This window comes from Solanum dulcamara, chromosome 1 (assembly GCF_947179165.1).
Source record: "Solanum dulcamara chromosome 1, daSolDulc1.2, whole genome shotgun sequence".
Lineage (NCBI taxonomy): Eukaryota > Viridiplantae > Streptophyta > Magnoliopsida > Solanales > Solanaceae > Solanum > Solanum dulcamara.
In genome coordinates, this window is record NC_077237.1 from 26,027,293 (window position 1) to 26,047,674 (window position 20,382).

The 20,382-nt window shown below is 32.0% G+C and overlaps 1 pseudogene; it reads right to left on the reverse strand.

Moving 5' to 3' along the window:
- Positions 1-11,321: 11,321 nt before the first annotated feature.
- On the reverse strand, positions 11,322-12,666 carry LOC129892350 (protein CANDIDATE G-PROTEIN COUPLED RECEPTOR 7-like; annotated as a pseudogene).
- Positions 12,667-20,382: the final 7,716 nt, after the last annotated feature.

Consider the following 20,382-nt stretch of genomic DNA (forward strand, 5'->3'; position numbering starts at 1 on the left):
CAATGGGATACATAGGCGCCATAACGGTTCGGTCATATCTCCCATAAGTTCTCTATTTATAATAGAAACTGGGACAAAAATTTTGAGAGGGACTCAAAAATTTCAAGGAAGATCTTTTTACAAAAGAAAACAAGACTGAAGTGCATCAAAAAGTAACTGGGACAGAATTTTTGATAGGATCTCAAAAATTCTATAGTTCTCTTATTGTTAGTTTGATATTTACCAAGACATCTAACTGGGACAGAAATTTTTGAGGATAACCTCAAAATTTTTATCTAATATCATCAGAAGGTTTTACTCAACTTCAAAGTTTAACGTTGACCTCAAATGATCCCCGACATTATTGGAAGGTCAATGTCAACCTCAATAATCTCTAGCACCATCAGAGTTCAGAGTCAAAACTTTCTAGCTATGTCAGAATTTCCCAAGAATCCTTAAAAAATTTGTGAATAAGATATCAAGCCTGCTCAAAGCTTCGGATCAAGGACGTTCACTTAAGTTATGCGTGACATGACATCTGGCAGTGACCCTTTCCAAATTGCTTTTCAAAAAACTCATCTTTCTTAAAGCTTTTAATACATCAAATATTTTGCATGAATATATTTTAGTCTTATATCTACCGAAAAGTGGGGAATCAGAGCAAACGATCAAAGATAGCAAGACAAGGAGAAAACAAATGGAGAATTCAACACAGATCAATTCATTCAAAACTAATAATTTTTCTGTGGATGCAGATTATAAAAGATCACCATATCCCTCTTTTTAGCAAGTACAAAGAAGTTAAAAGAACAAAGAGTTTTCAAAGTGATAATTTTGTCACCAAGATTCATTAGACGAAAGGAGACGTTCAAAAAATGAACAACAATGCCTCGTTCAAATCTCCAGCAAGCCATGAGCCACAATAAATATAGAGTGTTCGGAAATGAGCATGATATTCACAAACTAATGTCAAAGTGATCAGGCACTTTGTACATATTTTCAAGAATTTTCCCAAAGATTTTTGCTTAGTCGTTAGTTAAAACGACAATGTGTCTATTACTTGTTTTCTTTTGAGTGAAGGAAAACGCAAAAGAGCTACTTTCAATGCAAGCGTCCATAATGACGTCAAATTATATTCTCCATCCTCAAAGACGTCTAATGGGCACGTATAATGCCGCATATAATGATATAATACAATATACAATGATATGATATCGTATACGATGATCTAATCCTGTATACGATGATATTATTTTATTCATATTATATTATCGGAGGTAGTAATATCATTGCCAAGAGGTTCATTCATATTTTATTATTCGTATTATATTACCGAAGGTGGTAATATCATTTGACGAGAGGGTCATTCATATTTTATTATTCGTATTATATTACCGGAGGTGGTAATATCATTTGACGAGAGGGTCATTCATATTTTATTATTCGTATTATATTACCGAAAGTGGTAATATCATTGCCAAGAGGGCCATTCATATTTTATTATTCATATTATATTATCGGAGGTGGTAATATCATTGCCAAGAAGGTCATTCATATTTTATTATTCGTATTATATTACCGGAGGTGGTAATATCATTTGTCGAGAGGGTCATTCATATTTTATTATTCGTATTATATTACCGGAGGTGGTAATATCATTTGTCGAGAGGGTCATTCATATTTTATTATTCGTATTATATTATCGGAGGTGGTAATATCATCGCCAAGAGGGTCATTCATATTTTATTATTATTATATTACCGGAGGTGGTAATATCATTGCCAAGAGAGTCATTCATATTTTATTATTCATATTATATTACCGGAGGTGGTAATATCATTGCCAAGAGGGTCATTCATATTTTATTATTCGTATTATATTATCGGATGTGGTAATATCATTGCCAAGAGGGTCATTCATATTTTATTATTCATATTATATTACCGGAGGTGGTAATATCATTGCCAAGAGGGCCATCAATCATCATTTATCATTGCCAAGAGGGCCATCATTCATCATTGCCAAGAGGGCCATCATTCATCATTCATCATTTATCATTGCCAAGAGGACCATCATTCATCATTCATCATTGCCAAGAGGGCCATCATTCATCATTCATCATTTATCATTGCCAAGAGGGCCATCATTCATCATTCATCATTGCCAAGAGGGCCATCATTCATCATTGCCAAGAGGGCCATCATTCATCATTTATCATTGCCAAGAGGGTCATCATTCATCATTCATTTATCATTGCCAAGAGGGCCATTATTTATCATATCATCGCTGAGAGGGCCATCATTTATCATATCATTGCCAAGAGGGCCATTGCCGAAAGGCCATCTGCATATCATGTTAATTTATCATCATATCGTATCATATCAAATTATTGCATATTACATCAAATTGAAAGCAATTTGCAACCGAGGTATATATTACAAATCACATCAACTTAGAAAATACGTATTGTTTGCTCTACGTCAAAATCGGAGGAGGTTGACCTGCCAACATGGTAACGCACATCCTACCGATGGAATATCATCATCCTACCAATAGATTTTCATTCGTCCTACCGATGGACACATCAATTTATATCCTACCAATGGATCCCCATTTGTCCTATCGATGGACACACATATTTGTATCCTATCGATGGAACATCAATCTATATCCTACCAATGGATCTACATTCGTCCTATCGATGGACACACATATTTATGTCCTATCGATGGAACATCAATCTATATCCTATCAATGGAGTAACATATATCCTACCGATGGAATATCATTATCCTACCGATGGAATATCATCATCCTACCAATGGATCTTCATTCATCCTACCGATGGACGCACATATTTATATCCTACCAATGGAACGTTAAGTTAGATCCTATAAATAGAATATCATTATCCTACCGATGGAATATCATCATCCTATCAATGGATCTTCATTCGTCCTACCGATGGACACACATATTTGTATCCTACCGATGGAACATCAATCTACATCCTACTAATGGATCTACATTCATCCTATCGATGGACACACATATTTATGTCCTATCGATGGAATATCAATCTATATTCTATCAATAGAGTAACATATATCCTACCGATGGAATATCATTATCCTACCGATGGAATATCATCATCCTACCAATGGATCTTCATTTATCCTACCGATGGATGCACATATTTATATCCTACCAATGGAACGTTAAGTTAGATCCTATAAATAGAATATCATTATCCTACCGATGGAATATCATCATCCTACCAATGGATCTTCATTCGTCCTACAGATGGACGCACATATTTATATCCTACCGATGGAACATTAAGTTATATCCTATCAATGGAGTAACATACATCCTACCGATGGAATATCATTATCCTACCAATGGAATATCATTATCCTACCGATGGATCTCCATTCATCCTACCGATGAACACGCATATTTGTATCCTACCGATGGAACATTAATAGGTCTTTATCCTTGCGATAAAGCATCATCATTCCTATTAATAGAATATCATCATCATTAATGGAGCATTATCATCCTATTGATGGAACATCATCATCATTATATTGCATCATATCTAGCCATCATCTACAGTATAAAATCAAAGGAAATTGAAGTCAAATGTTCCAAGAGATGAATACGTGCCGACATGTAACGACACTACCTTTTTATTTGAATTATATTTTATACTAATGAATTTTGTCTCAGTGTTTGGCGAGATTATCCAAGAGGATAGATTCTCAATTAAACCACAGGTGCGGATGACATCAAGAAGGATGCAGCACAACGTGGAACTTTTTTTTAGTAGCGAACTGAGGCATAGTCCGAAAAGGAGTATCAAACTCTTAGGACACGAGTTGGAAGGCGAATTCCACCACAATCAAACCACACCCCTATCAGAAGGCATTCGGATATTTCTTTGAGGTTTATTAATTTCTGTTTTGCATCCGAAAAACATTGACTCTTACCATAAGCAATTTTTCAATCCGAGTGACAATGCACCGAGACCTATGGAAATTATGTCTTTGTAAGTTCTTAATTATGGGTGTGAAGCTAGCCACATTCATGGCTAAGAGGTTGCAAACCTCTTTTTCATACTCGATTCAATTATCACTCCTCACGACCAAAGGTTATCTTAGCATAAGAGATTTTCTTTTCAACCGACCGAGTCAAACTACAAGCAGTCTGATTCCTAAGTTTAAGGATATTTAGGCGAGCTCGATATTGAAAACTCGACTGTACTCCAACAAACTTCCTCATCTCATTCTCAAGAATTCTGGTTTCTCCATAATTCGACACTAGGATAACTTTTGTATTCTTTCAAAAATCGTGCCAAACCTCCTTTTGGAAAGCAGAAGATATGGCCGGTCAAAATTTGATTTGTTAATTTTCTTTGCCCAGAATCTCTTTCATCGACCCTACTCAAAGAAAGGGACAGCTGTTGACACCGAATTTTGACCATCTACAACGCAAATTAGCTGTCAAATTTCTTTAAATTTTGAACATTTTGAAATAATTATCTTTTATAAAAAATAAAATATTTTAATGTTATTCTTAACTATTTTTATCTTTTTATAAATTTTAGTATAATATACATATTTCTATATAACTATATCTTGGATTACTATTTATGTAGTTATTCAAAAATCATTTCAAAAAGATTTTAGTTTTTTACTAAACAATGTTAGTTAGGTTAGTTTAATTATATTTTGAATTTTTGAATTTTTTTAGTTTTTTCTAAAAAAAAATAAAAAAATCCTATTCTCTCACATCGAAAATCCTTGAGGGATTTGGAGTTTTTGGAGCCTATATAAAAGCTCATATTCTTGTTAAGAGAAGGAGAAGAAAGCGGTTTTCTTTAACCACTTCAAAGTTGGAAATTTTCTTAACTTGATTAGGATTTTGGACTCTTTTCTCTAGCCTAAAAGTTGTGAAAATTTCTAGCTTTCAATCTATATTTTTTTTCAAGGAAAATAGGAGATTGAAATCAAAATTTAGGCTAAGAACAGTGTTCTTAGAACATCGAACCCACGAAGGTTTGAGTCTAAATTTTTAATTTTTCTTTTTGTAGATTGGAGCCCCGTCAAGATCTTGGGTAGTGGTGAAGTCGTCTTCCGCTCGTCGTCTTTAGTCTCGCTGCCCAGAAAAAGGTAAAATCTTTTCTTAGCTTCATTTTATTTAATTATTTCATATTATTTCATGTTTTATAGTTAGTTGATTTGTAGTCTTGTTTTTCTTAATTAGCATGTATTAAGAATAGCTAGATTAGTGATAGAAATTCTTTATATTTAGCATGTGTTAGGATTAATTAGCTAGCATGTGTTAGGATTATCTAATAAAAACACTTCGTTTTGTTCATTATTTTTTTCAAGTAGTTTTCCTTGACAATATAGATTTTCATGTTTTCAAAATCTTCTTTTAACATAATATAGATAATAAAATATGCTTAAGATATATTTAGTTAGAACCTTCATGGTCTAATTGATTTGATTTTTTCTTTAAAATTGAGCTGGTTAGCATGTTGTTAGTCACTTCTAGGGTGCCCATCAATTTAATAACTCAAAATACCATGATATATTCCTTGATTTAGTTTAAAATGAGTAAATGCTTATGTAATTTTATTTTTGATGCATGTGATATCAATTCGAGTCAATCTTTGGACTTCATCCTTGCATATCGTTGAGTTTTGAGTCTTCTATCATCTTGATCAAATGACTGAAAATTGATACATGAAAAAAAAGGTAATATCCATGATTTGAATATTGATATTGGGTTGTATACATGGAATACGAGCGGAAAACAGTTCTGTATACACTGATATACAGTGTGTATACAATTTGATGTAAAGAAATAATGTTATATACGCTGTATATATACTGTATACAGTGTATAGGCAATGATATATAGTATGTGCAGGGAAAACAACATTGTATACAGTGTTATATACACTGTATATATACTATATATAGTATATATGCAGTGATATATAGTAGATACAGGGGAAAATACTATATATAGTGTATATACAGTAATATGCAGCAGCTACAAGGAATAAAAACTGTATACAATGTATATATAGTCTGATACACAGTGATATATAATGATATACAGTGATATACAACATCTACAGGAAACAAACACGTGGTATATGGTGTATATACAATTCAATACAGTGTATATACAGCTGCGATATATAATGAAATTGGGCTTAAGTTCCAAAATGCAGATGGCCCAATAACTTAGTCTAGGCGTACAGAAACTAAGTGTTGGACCAAATTTTTATACTTTATTCATTTATATTTAATTCGGGTTGTAATGATTTATTTATTTATTTACGTTTGTTTATACTAACGTAGAAGTTGATTAGTTTGATTTAGCTTAATTGAATTCCTCTAAGGATAAACCAATTCATGTTAATTTATTCTTAAAATGATTTTCTACATTACTTAGTCATTGATAAACTTTTACTTTTTTTTATATATATATATACATGTATATTATAATCAAATATTTAAGTTTTTTTTTTTTTCTAAAAAATAATTTCAAAGTCTTCGTTTCTTTTAAATTAATATTTTCCAAAGTTAGTCAAATAATTTTCAAATCGTTGGATAACTGCATGTTAGCTGCTATTTTAAGTGCTAAAACCTTCTTAAAATAGTAATATGAACCTCGTACCCTTTTTCTCTAAATTTTTAACACTTAAATCTGTTAGGGTCTTTTAAATTAAGTTTTCTTAATTTCTTTAAAATAATTAAGTGGCGACTCCTCTTTTACTAAAATTAATTTTTTTTATGAAGATGAAATTAATTTTAAACTCTAGTCCATTTTTCGACATAACAGCACTCACTAGGATCTAAAGAAAATCAATATGAAACTTGCATCTAAGGACGAGATACCTCATTAATTCTAATTAATCATGTGTTGTACTAAGAGACCAATTCATGCATAACATTTAATAATACAAATATGAGCTACTGTATATTAACAAACAAACATATATATATGACATATGCATTATAACTTCACAGTAAATGAATAGGGACAACACAAATCATGATCAAATTACAATTAAATTCAACTTGGTATGGTGAGTACTTGAGGCATTAGAATGAAATATCAAAGAAATATCAAAACACACATATGTATATATGCATAACACTTAAAAGGATCACATATGAACATAATAAGATAACATAATGACTAACAACATGCATACATGTAGAAAAAATATATATATAGAAATATATTCAAGTAACTAAAGAACATGGAATTAACCTATAAATTATACTAACTCAAATTTTAAAGCAAAATATCAAAAGCACCTTAAAGCCATGAAAGTTCTAACTAACTAGTAACTTAAGCATATATTTATTATCTAAATCATGATAAAAGAAAAAAAATTGAAAACATGAAAATCTATATCGTCAAAGAAAACTACTTGGGAAAATAATGAACAAACCTAAGAACTTTCACATATTTGATAAAAATATCACTACATTTCAAGCAAGACAAGAAATTTTTATCATTAATTTAATTAATCATAACACATGCTAACTAAAAAATCAAATAAGATTATGAATAAACTAAATAGAAAACATGAAATAATTAAATAAATTAAAATTGAGAAAAGACTTTACCTCTTTCCGGGCATCGACTAAGACGACGAATTTGAAGTTTCTTCACCACCACAAATAGAGTTCCGATGAAAGTTTGAATTCAAAAATAAATAGACTCAAAATCTTTTTGCTATAGAAATATTATTTTTTTAAAAAGAAATGTTGCTTCTTTGTTCTTATTAATTTTTTGTGTAAAATTCAGCTCTTATTTCTCTTCTCTATTTTTTTTGTTTTGTTTTTGCAGTATTTTTGTTCTTATTTTTTTGTGTGTGTTTTTGAATATTTTTTGTTATTCTTGATGAAAAATGATGAATATTGATTAATTGTTCTTCCTTTGAACTTGTTGTTCTCCCTTTCTTATGAAGAAGATGAAGGAATTTAAAAAAAAAAGTGAGGTTGGTGGGTATAATGATTGAGTTTTTGAATAATGATGGGTTTGGTGAAGTGAAAAAGGAAAAAGGGAAAAGGAAAAGGAAAAAGGAAAGGGTGGGGTAGGAGAATAATGATGTTTGAAATTTTAAAAAAGAAGGGTTTAGGTGAGATTGAGAGGTGGAAAAGGAAAAAGAAGAAAGGGATGAGATTAATATTGTATAAGTATAATATATATGTATTGTAGTGAGTTGGTGTTGGAGCAAAATTGTTATAAGAATTGGGCTTTAGGTGTATAAATGTTAGTATGTTGTAGACTTGTAGTAGTGTAGATTATTGTTGTTATTGGGTTTGTAGAGAGTAGGATGACAACATTGGGTTGAGATAACTTTGAGTTCAAATTTGGGCTAAAAATGACTTGAAATTTGGTTAAGGATGGAGTGAAAAATGGTTGGATTTGTAATGAAAATGGCTACACGAAAATTGATAACTTAGCCAATTAAGCTTAACAAAATAGCCCAACTGATTCAATTGTGAATTCAGCTAAAAATTAGATAAGACTAATTGACAATAATAAATTAACGAGCTTTTTAATTCTAATAGAATGAATTAATTAACTTAATTATAAACTAATTAATTCAAAAATATAAGCTACTAATTTACGAAACAATAAAATTAATTTTTTTATATTATTTTTGAATATTTATAGAAATTAATAATTATATAGATAATTATATAGAACTATATATATATCATTAAAAATTATAAGAATGATAAAAATTTCTTTAAAAATATACTTGAAAATATTTTGGTATTTTATAAAAGCAATTATTTCAGATTGTTTAAAATTGAAGAAACTCAATAACTAATATACGTTTGTGGAGGGTCAAAATTGGGTGTCAACAGTGTATACCCACTGAATTTTCACAAAATCCACTGTTAGACCTTTGGTAGTTAAAGTCACCTTGTCTTGCCAATTTTCAGCAGATAATGCCATTATTTATAAGATAACAACATGAAATATCAAATGATATCATGAACATGACTATTAATATGATTTAGGAGTTATGATCATCAATAGTTATAAAAGTAATGAAAATAAAGACGATTAAGTTTTTATATTAAAGAATATAAATAAATGAAGGAGTAGTAATTGACACATTTTTTTTACAATAATAAGAATAACTAAAAAGGAAAAATTGTCAAAAAAATGATAAAAAAGATAAATAGGATTCTTGGACGAAGAGAGGTGTCACATCACTTTTCTTATATCTAGCTTTATATTATATATAGATTGCATGACATCATTTTACAGTTAGAATTGATAGAATATTTTTTTGTCAAACATTTGAATAGTTTCATGACGCTATATCTTTAATATTAATCTTTTTGTCAAACACATAATCCGTGATATTCTTATAAAATGTATATTCTCAATTTTATAATTAATTAAATTATAATATTAATTATTATTTATAATAATTGTCAAATTTTATATATTTATTAATTAATGTATTTGCAAGAGGCAATATGTATCTTAAATACCTAATTTGATATTATTAATAAAGGAACATATTTTGTCTAACATAATTTTAATTTTTGATGATTAAATTTTATTTTAAAGATTCAATCTAATTATTTATTAGATTATTAACTTTTATTTTAAAGATTCAATCTAATTATGCAATTATATTTGGGTAACCAAGCATTATACTTTTAATTAAAGTGTGACTAATAAATAGGTCATCATAATTATTATACTGTGTAATTGCTAATTAAGCCGTATAATTATTGTTCTAATAAATACACCTATTCCAATTATCAAGTGATTTTTCGAACATATCCTTGGGGCCTGTTTGGAAAGCCACCTGATAATTGGAATTGGTATAATTACTAGGGTGGTAATTACAAACCTAATAATTACACAATCTAATAATTACGATGACCTGTTTGTTTGCCATAATGTAATTACAGTGTAATTACAATTGTACTGTTTGGTTGCACAAGTGTAATTACAATGTTATATTAATTTTTTTTTAAAAAGTTAATTATCTAAACTTAAAATTTATATTAGACAAATCAGGGCCTTTATAAATGATATTAAATTAAATATTTAATATAAAAATTGTCTTTTGAAAATATATTAATTAATAAACATACGTTCTTACTAATACTATAAAAAATAATTGATTTATATTTTTTTAAAATTAGTATATTTTAATTAATTAATCATAGAAACTACAAATACAAGATTTCTTTGGACATCATGAAATGCATGTTTGACAAAAATATTAATATTATAAATATAATGCTATAAAATTATTGAAACATTTGACAAAAAGATGATCTGTCAAGTCTAACTGAAAAATAAATTAGTTGCAATGTCAAATATCAAATAAATACTAATAAAATAAATAAAATTGAAAATATAACATAAGTTCTAAATTCAAAATAAAATTTTAAACAAAATACTATTCTTAATGTCAAATTTCAACATAACGTACATAAATATGATTTAAAAGAAACGAAAAACATAAATTTGTAACTTTATTCAATAATGACTTCTACTTTAATTTAAGAATTCCAATACTAGCAAAATTATGCTAATGAAAATAATAAACATAAAATTTAAAAAGGTAATACGAAAAATTGCATGGAATCACATCAAGTAAAGGTCGAGAATGAGAATGAAATGAAATTTAAATAATACAAAATATTATTTTTAGAAATGTTAAAATAATAAGAATTTTAAAAATATTAATAAAAAATAAATTAAAACGAAAAAAATAAAAATGAAAATAAAAGGAAGAAATTAAAAAGTAATTAGCTTGTAATTACACCAATTCACAGCCTCCCCTAGGAATTGTAAAGAGTAACTACCCCTGTCAATTATACTCAATTATCTGCTGACCAAATAATTACATGGTCAACACCAAACATGCCAGTATAATTACATCCAATTACACCAAATTCAATTACCAAGGTGACTTTCCAAACAGGCCTTAGTTTTTCTACTAAATTAGGAATTCCAGAAGTCTAAGTTAAAACCAAGCGGCATAGCTATTAGCTAACCAATTGAAAATCCTTCATTGAAGAATATAACACAATAACTCCATTGTTTTTTCCTCTAACTTTTTATTACTTTGCACATGTAGTATTTCGGAAAAAAAAAATGCATCACAACATGGAAATATTTCTTCTACAAGAGCTGCAGATTCTATAAACACTAGTAAGTGTCCAAAAACCTAAAAATAAATATGAAATAAAAGTTGATTGTACAATTTTACGTCTACCTATGTTGCCAAAGAGACTTGCACTTTAATGGAGAGATTCTTATGCAATCTCCTCTTCATCTTCATCATCATCGTCATCTTCTTCATCATCATCATCTTGGTGAATAGCCAAATATGGATTTTTTCCAATTGGCTTAAAATTATAGAATATGAACATATAGAACATCAAACTTGCACCTTCAGAAGCAACAACAGTAACCCATTCATGCATATAAGTTACTACACTTTCAATCATAGCAATTCCAAACCTAGTGAAATACAAGTAGACAATCAAGACAACATAAAAGTGCCTAAAAAGTGTTAACTTTTTGAGATTTTCAGATGCTTTTCCATCATTCTTGGATGCCACCCTAAGGATTTTAATGGACCATAAAATTGGGACAAGTACAATACAATAACACATAACATCTATTAACAAGAACATCTCATTCCATGCTAACCATTGCTTCTCAACAGGTCCACCTTCACTTATTACAATGGAAGCTATATTTTCCATCACTTGTAAGGGGATGACAAACATTAAAACATTTTTTTCGCGGTCATGGAGGAAAGGTTTCAAGAAGGACCAACCAGTTCCAATAAGGACAATGACAGTGAAGAGTGTTACACCTTTGAAGAATCCAAAAATATAAAACGCAACATCCCAACCACGGGCTTTTCCTGTATTTCTAATGTACATCTTGTCTTCTGCAGCACATATCAACTTCAAAGTCTTGAAAACCAACAACATAGCCATGATCAAATGGATCTTGTGAACAATTTTCCTCTGTTTAATGCAAATAAATCCCCATATGGCCAAAAACACAAAATATACAATGAATAAAAGGAAATAGAATTTAGGTAATGGAGTCTGACCAGCTGGAAGAAAATCTTTTTCCCCATTATTATTGACATTGTATATTTCAGTATACACATTCATTGTGACAAGAAATTCCTTTTGACAATTTCCAAATATCAAATTATAATCATCAGGCTCGTCGATTGCGGTTGATGTGCTGTATGATGAATCAGGGCCAAGCTTGTCAAATCTGAAGACAAGATTTACATACTTACTAGATAAAACACAAAAGTTGTCTGTGTAAATGGACTCGTTCAAGAGTCGTGGGAATGATAAATCTCTAACAAGGCAAAATCCCATGGAAGAAGGATAAAGCTTTGCAGCTGGTTCATCTGATCTCCATGAAACATGGCCTAGAGAAATGGTTACTACATGCCCATCTGGTGCAATACCAAATCTCTCTATCAATATTATTTGCCTAGAATCATCAATAATCTGTGTATTCTTGATTTCACATGCTGAAAATTCAAAACTTGATATATATATATATTAGCAACAATGCTTGTAGGAGCTTTAAGCATCTCGGATAGTTGATATGATCATCCATAATAGGCTTCTTACTTATATAGCATGTTAATTAGGACTATTTATTCTTTTACTTAACTACAGATGGTGACAAATCATGAAAATGTAAAACAAGTGTATTCTTGTGTGCTCTAATCACAATTCTTAATTACTCTCTTTTAGCAAAATTTTCAGCATTACCACTAATGAAGTTTGTAAAACAATTTCAACTTTAGTAGATCCGAACCAATAGGGCCTGTAGAGAACAACAACAACAACAACAACAACAACAACAACAACAACAACAACAACAACAACAACAATAATAACAATAACGGAAACAAATCAAAAATACCCTGAAACTATTCGAAATAACTCAAATATACCCTTCAACTATTTTTGGGATTAAATATACCCTCGTTGTTACCAAAAGAAACCACAAATACCCTTCCACTTAACGTTTGATCATTAAAACTGAAATGACAGTGCCACATGGAAAAAGATATCCACATGGACGGCCACGTCAGCCTCTCTCCCTCTTTTTCTTTGGTTCAGGGATATTTTTGACCCCTTTTCTTATAATTTTAATATTTTTTTTCTAATTTTCCTACACCACCACATACCCCTCCCTCCACAACCCCAATCATTTTTTTTTAACTATTAATTATTTTTAATTTTTTTTTTCTACAACACCACATACTCCCCCCACCCACCCTCCCTCAACCCTCCCGTTAAAAACTGTTTTTAAAGTTTTAATTTTTTTTTCAGGAAGTCGATATAGAGAATCAAAAATGAATTTTTTTCAACATTTTTTTGGAAGGGTGAGGGGTATCGGTCGTGGAGGAAAGGGGTCGTGGGGTAAAAAATAAAATAAAAATTCAATCTACTTCATTTCTAATTTACCTTTTATAAAAAAATTATAAAAATTAAAAGTTTGAGTGGTTAAATATTTAAAATTTTGGAGGGAATGGTGGGGTGTGGGAGGGGGGGTGAGTGGTGTCTAATTTAGATAGATATTAACATACCTACTGAATTCCTCACCATAGATTAATTATATATCATAATACAATTTCAACATAATATGCTAATTAATAATCCTAAAAGGTAAATTAGTGAATTTATTAAGAGCAGATCTCATTTTGAAATGACTTATCATTTTAACCATTTTTAACAATTGAGTTTGTTATGTTCTCAAGCTTTATACATGTCAGACTAGAATGCTTGAAAGTCACGTCATATTATGAAAATTTTAAAAATCCAATAAAAAATAATTGAAAAGACTTGAATGGGTGACTTTCAAGATCTAACATTTAATCTTGCACATTTGAGACCAACTAGTATTTGTTTACTTTACTTAAAGATAAAAAGAAAAAATCTAACAAATGAAAGTCATAAGCGTGAACAATGTTTGAAGATTGAAAGTCGAGCTCAAGGAAATGGAATTTATCTTCTTGTTGATTCATGTCATGCAAATTATGGAATTTTAATTAATTAATTTAGTGTTTCTCAATATACCCATAGAAACAGGCAATGTTGACTACAAGGTCCTGGAACAATTTATTTTATTTTATTTTGGTTTTCGCAAGTAGTTTGATATTTGTTTCTGAGTTTGACTAATCTAGATTCGCGTCGAAAATTTTTACGGCAAAATGATTCCTACCGAAGGCAATTTCATATCCAAAGTTTGAATTCGAGATCTTTGATTAAAAATTGAAGAAGTACTTATCATTTCAGCACGATATTTGATGATGGTGGGAACAACTTAATAACAACATACAAATCGGTTCCTCTATCGAAGACTCTGTCTATTGTGGATAAAGGTATAAATAAGATTGTGATACACGATAAGAGACCTCTCGATGAGGACACTGATTTGGTAGAAAAAAATACTGCGACAAAACAAGTTTACTAGCCTCCGAATTCATCCTTAGGCTGCTACGCAGAGACTTACTAAAGGGGATACTCCAAAAAGGAACCCCATGAAGTTTTGCTCATGGAATATACGCGGACTTTGTCAGCCCTACAAGCAGAAGGAACTTAAGACCTTTCTGCTTGATAATAGAGTGGTTCTGATGGGCTGTTTTGCGACTAAGGTCAAGGCTAGAGGGGCTGCGAAGATCAAAAAGAATTTTGGTACGGATTGGGAAATAGGAACAAACTACTCTACATACGCCAATGGTAGGATATGGATATTTTGGAGGCCCCGAGTAAATATTTTAGTATCTTTTGCTCAACTAGTACATTGTTTAGTGATGGATAGTAACTCACAGTTTACTTGTCATATCACATTTATCTATGGCTATAACACTGAAGGAAAGGAAAACAATATGAAGTCAACTAGAGCTGCTTAATAGGTCTATGAATTCACCATGGCTTGTGATGGGCGTTTTCAACCCTTTGCTCTCAGTTAATGATCGAATAAATGGTAATCTAGTCCATTCCTCCGAGATTGCTGATTTTCAAGCCTGTGTGGCAACACTTGTGCTTGGTCAATAGAAAAGAAAAGTTGTCAGTTCTCTTGGTGCAACAAGAGAGACCCTGACGATAGAATATATAGCCCCATTGATTGGGCGCTCGACAATGCTTCTTGGTTCAGTATGGACACCTAGAGACTATTTATTTACAACCTGGTTGTTCAGACCACTATCCACTGTTCATTAACAATGAGGTATCCAGACACAAGCTTCCTAGATCATTTAGGATGCTGAATGTACTGGTGCAGCAACAAACTTTCAAGCAGGATGTTCAGAATATTTGGAAACACAAGATTCAAGGGTATGCTATGTATGGAGTTTGCAAGAAATTAAAGCTTATCGAATCGGTGGTGTCACGATCCAAACTAGTCTTTAGACGTGACACAGAAAGGATTCTAATCGAGCCTCTTAGCATACATAGCATGACAAGTCAAAACATGAAATGGAAGATAGGCTTAAAATGCAGAAATAGTCTCAAGACATAGAATCTAGTTATAAGAGAATTTAACAATAATGGTCACGTAAACTAAACATACTCTAAAGTCTAGACATGCCTCTACTAACATTAGACAGGACATAGGACAATCCCTAGCTCACCTAAACATAATGAAAACAAAGTAGTTTGAACATAAAGAAATAACATGGCGGCTTTGTCCTCGAATAATGAGGACTCACCAAAAGCTAACTCTGAGTAGATCACAAACTAGCTAGCCACACACGGGAGGATGAGATTCGTACCCTACATTATGAGACAATATAGGCAAAAATATGTGTTAGTACATGAAATGTACTAAGTATGAGAGAAATATGCATAATTATAAATAAACGGGCATAATAAGCATGATCATGTGATGCATGACCAATTAACTTGAAAAGCGTGAAGTAAAACATGAATTTTTTTTAATAAGGTCAATGCATCATAAAAACATCATTTAAGAGCTTATAAGAAAAACATAGTCATTTTGTGGGATATAAACCTTGACTGTCATTTAAGACCATGTGAGCTATAACATGGAATTTGATGTAACTCCCACATCGAGAAGAGAGAGGCTACTTGCCAAGGTAGACTCTGTATCATAATCATTATCATGAGCTATATGTGGATCCACTAGCTAAGATAATTAAGGCAACCTACGGGGGCAACATAGTTTGGGAATAGGGGTTGCTACTAGAGACTTCCTTACCAAGTCTCCACCACAAACTCCTCTCGGTGATAAGTTAATTCCAACCGAATAAGTAAATCATTAACATTAGGAAAGACAAACATGTACCAACCCACATTCATAAAATACATCATAAGAATTGCTCCTTAAATCATGATTTCACAATTTTGTTCATATAGACACTTACTTTTCTAAGCATCTAAATCATGATTTCTTCATAATGTGAGAAAACCTTTCACAATTCATTCATTCATAATTGAAAACATACTTGAAACATAATTCATAACTTTTCATAAATCATTCATAAAAACCTCATAAAATTCATCATCAAAGTACATAGTTCATCTTTAAAAATCATAGCATAACACATGGGTCTCTGTGAGATCAATTTAAAATCACGTAGTAATGTGAATTCATGCATAATCAAGTGAAACAATAACAATTGAATCAATATAGGAAAGATCCATGAAGAGTTGACATGAAACTCTTTGAAATTGGGTAAAATCGAATTAGGAGATTGAATCTTTTAGGACCCAATGGAAGAAAGAAATTCATTGGTGAATTCCCATATACCTGGAAATAAAAGCCCTAGAAACAATGGAGTTTGAAGAACTTGAATTTGGGAACCCTAGCTTGAACTTGAAGAAGAACCCTTGGGAGGAAACTTGAAGCCTTGGATGAAATTTTTAGCTGAATGAGCTGGAATGAGTTTTGTTTGAAGGGTTTGGGTAGTTATAGGACGTCTAAAATAGTCTAAAACGACATAGTTTAGGAGTTAAACAAAGGGAAAAAGTCCAAACTATCCTCAACTAAATTAAGTTGGAGGAACCTACGGTTGGGACCTATGAGTTGTAGGTCCTTTGATGGATAACAAAGTTGATTCATAGAAACCCATGCCAAAAATCAACCTACGTCATATGGACCATGTACTACAAGTGGTAGGAACTCTTACGGGTCGTAGAACCCCTCATAGAACTTAGGTGCACAAAACAGTAGCTAGTGGAATTGCACATTGACTGTACAAGTTGGGTCTATAGTTTATAGAAAAAGATACGGATCGTAAAAGAGGCTCGTTAAATGCACTGACACTTAGTCAAATTTTCAAACTCCAGGACCCATCCTAAGACCGATCTACAGCTTCAAACCAAATTTTCTTGTATACCATAAAAGCATATCCTCTAAATCTCCTTCTACGAGTACTCCTACGGGTTATAGAACTTTGTATGACCTGTAGGACCCTCTCATAGAAGGATCCAATAGGTAGAAAATTTTCAAAACACTTGTTCCCTTCCTACAAGACCTTCCTCCGGTCCGTAGGACTTTCTATGATCCGTAGTTTGACTCATGGGAAATGGCACAAGACCAATCTATTCAACTTTTTCCTTGTTCCATCTTTTCAACATTCAGGGTCTTACAATATCTCCCCCTTGAGAATATTCATTCTTGAATGAGACGCAAACTAGCATGAATAGAGTAGGAAAAGATACATAAAAACCCAACATGAATGAAATGAAACATAAAAATGCATAAAACCAAGGAGTAATCAACCCCAAGGTATAACATAACTTAAAAACTCATTTTATGAACATGCATGCATACAAAAATATGAGAGTGACTGAAATGTGTGAATTCAAAGGAGTGAACATGAAGGAACGTAATACCTCAAGTTGGAATGGAAGGAAAGAGATAAGGGTAACACGACATCATATCGGCTTCGACCTCCCATGTATCTCCCTCAACTAGTTGGTTCCTCCAAAGAACCTTCACAGATGTAACTTCTTTATTTCTGAACTTCCAGACTCAACGATCTAAAATCTCAATCGGAACCTCTTCATATGATAGACTCTCCTTAACACCCACCCTGGCCAAAGGCATAATGGAGGTAGGATCACTAACACACTTCTTCAACAATCAAACATGAAACACCGGATGCACCAATGCCAAATTCAAAGGCAAAATCCAACTCATAGTCTACCTTGACATAGCACCTCAAAATCTGATATGGGTCTACATAACGGGGACTAAGCTTCCCTTTCTTACCAAAATGGATCACACCTTTCATAGGTGAGATTTTCAAGTAAATCCAATCATCAACCTCAAATTCAAGCTCTCTTCTCCTCACAATTGAATAGGACTTTTGTCGACTTTGGGCATTCTTCAACCTTTCTCTAATGAGTCTAACATTCTCCATAGCTTCACAAACCCACTTAGGTCCTATCAAAGCAACCTCACCAACCTCGAACCATCCAATAAGAGACCTATACCTCCTACCATAAAAGGCCTCAAATGGAGACATTTGAATACTCAAATAATAACTATTGTTGTTGGCAAACTCAATCAATTGAAAGTGATCATACCAATTTCCTTTAAAGTTAATTACACAAGCCCTCAACATATCTTCCAAAGTTTGAATAGTGTGGTTATCTTGATCACTAGTCTATGGGTGCAAAGTTGTGCTAAACTTAACTTGAGTACCAAGACCCTTTTGGAATGACCTCCAACACTAAGATGTAAACCAAGTTCATCGGTCTAAAATGATAGAAAATGAAACCCCATGTAGCTTAGCCAACTCTCAAATGTAAAGTCTGGCATAATCCTCAACTGAACAAGAAGTCTTAACAGGAGGATAATGCACCAACTTAGTCATTCAGTGCACAACAACCCAAATCGAATGATGTTGCCTACGAGTATGAGAGAAACCTATAATGAAGTCCATATTCAATTCTTACCACTTCTAAGTAGGAATGTCAATGTATTGAGCTAAACCTCTCAGTTTTTGATACTCAACCGTTACTTATCGGCAATTTAGACACTTAGCCACAAACTCCGTATATCCTTCTTCATGCCATTCCACTAATATATTTTCGTCAAATCTCAATACATTTTTGTGGATTCCGAATGAATAGAATACCGTGAACTATGAGCTTTGGATAACATTACTTCCCTCAAACCATCATCATTTGGAACCCATAATTGACCTTGATATCTAAACACTCCATTTCCCCTTGGGAGAAAGCCTAATTGGCATTTTCAGCAACTGCTCTCTTCAACTCAACCAAAGTCATATCATTATCTTGATTTTCCTTCACATCCACACAAAAGATGATTTAGAACTATTTCCACCACAATACCACCATTATTTAAATCAACCAAGCGAACACCCAAATGAGCTAGCCTATGAACATCATGAACTAACGCCTTATTTTCATCCTCAACATAGGCAAAGTTGTTCATGGACAGCCTACTAAGAACATGGGAAACCACATTTTCTTTTTCCAATGGTATAATACACTCATTGTCATGATCCAAGATAGGCCCTAGGTATGACACAATGATTGAAACCCCGAAGGACTCCAACTAAGCCATCTTACTATCATACATGGACACATATAAGGTATAATAAACATCAAAGCAAATAGACTAGGAAAAATACTGAAGTACAATAGTCAAGTCAACATGACAACATAAGCCAATGCACAAGACATCCAACAAGTCTCTACATAGTCAATATGGGTGGGGACTAAGACATGTCCCTAGCTCACCCTCAACGAAAAAAAACTCAAAGTGGAATAAAGTCATAGAGTCTTTCCCTCGACAAATGAGACTCACCTATATCTAGGAATAGGATCAGCTCTAGCCACGAAGATGAGGTGTGGAATGATCGTCCAACCCTATATTTTGATACAATATAGGAAAATGTATGTATTAGCCAAATAATGGATTCTATGTGATATGGACAATTCTCACATATTTGAATCAAATGAAAGGTTTTAATGAGCTATTATACTGAATGATGATTTGATGTCTAAAGTTATATGAATGCTTATGTTAGTGTGATAGCTAAATTCTATTATGTGGGATTTGACCTAGCACCTAATGTAGCATGTGGATGGGGACTTTATCTAAGGGGTCCTTAAGTAAAGTCTCATATTATATTAACTATGTGCCACCATAGGGGCCCTTGTAGGCTCTTTAGGCTAGTGGATCCACAAATAGCCCTTAAAGTTAAAATTAAAGAAATGATTAAAGTTGACGGAGTTCTACCCGGTAAGTAGTCTCCACGTGACAACGTAGGGAATTATGTTGGATTCCATGTAATAGCTCGCATGGTCTTAAATATCG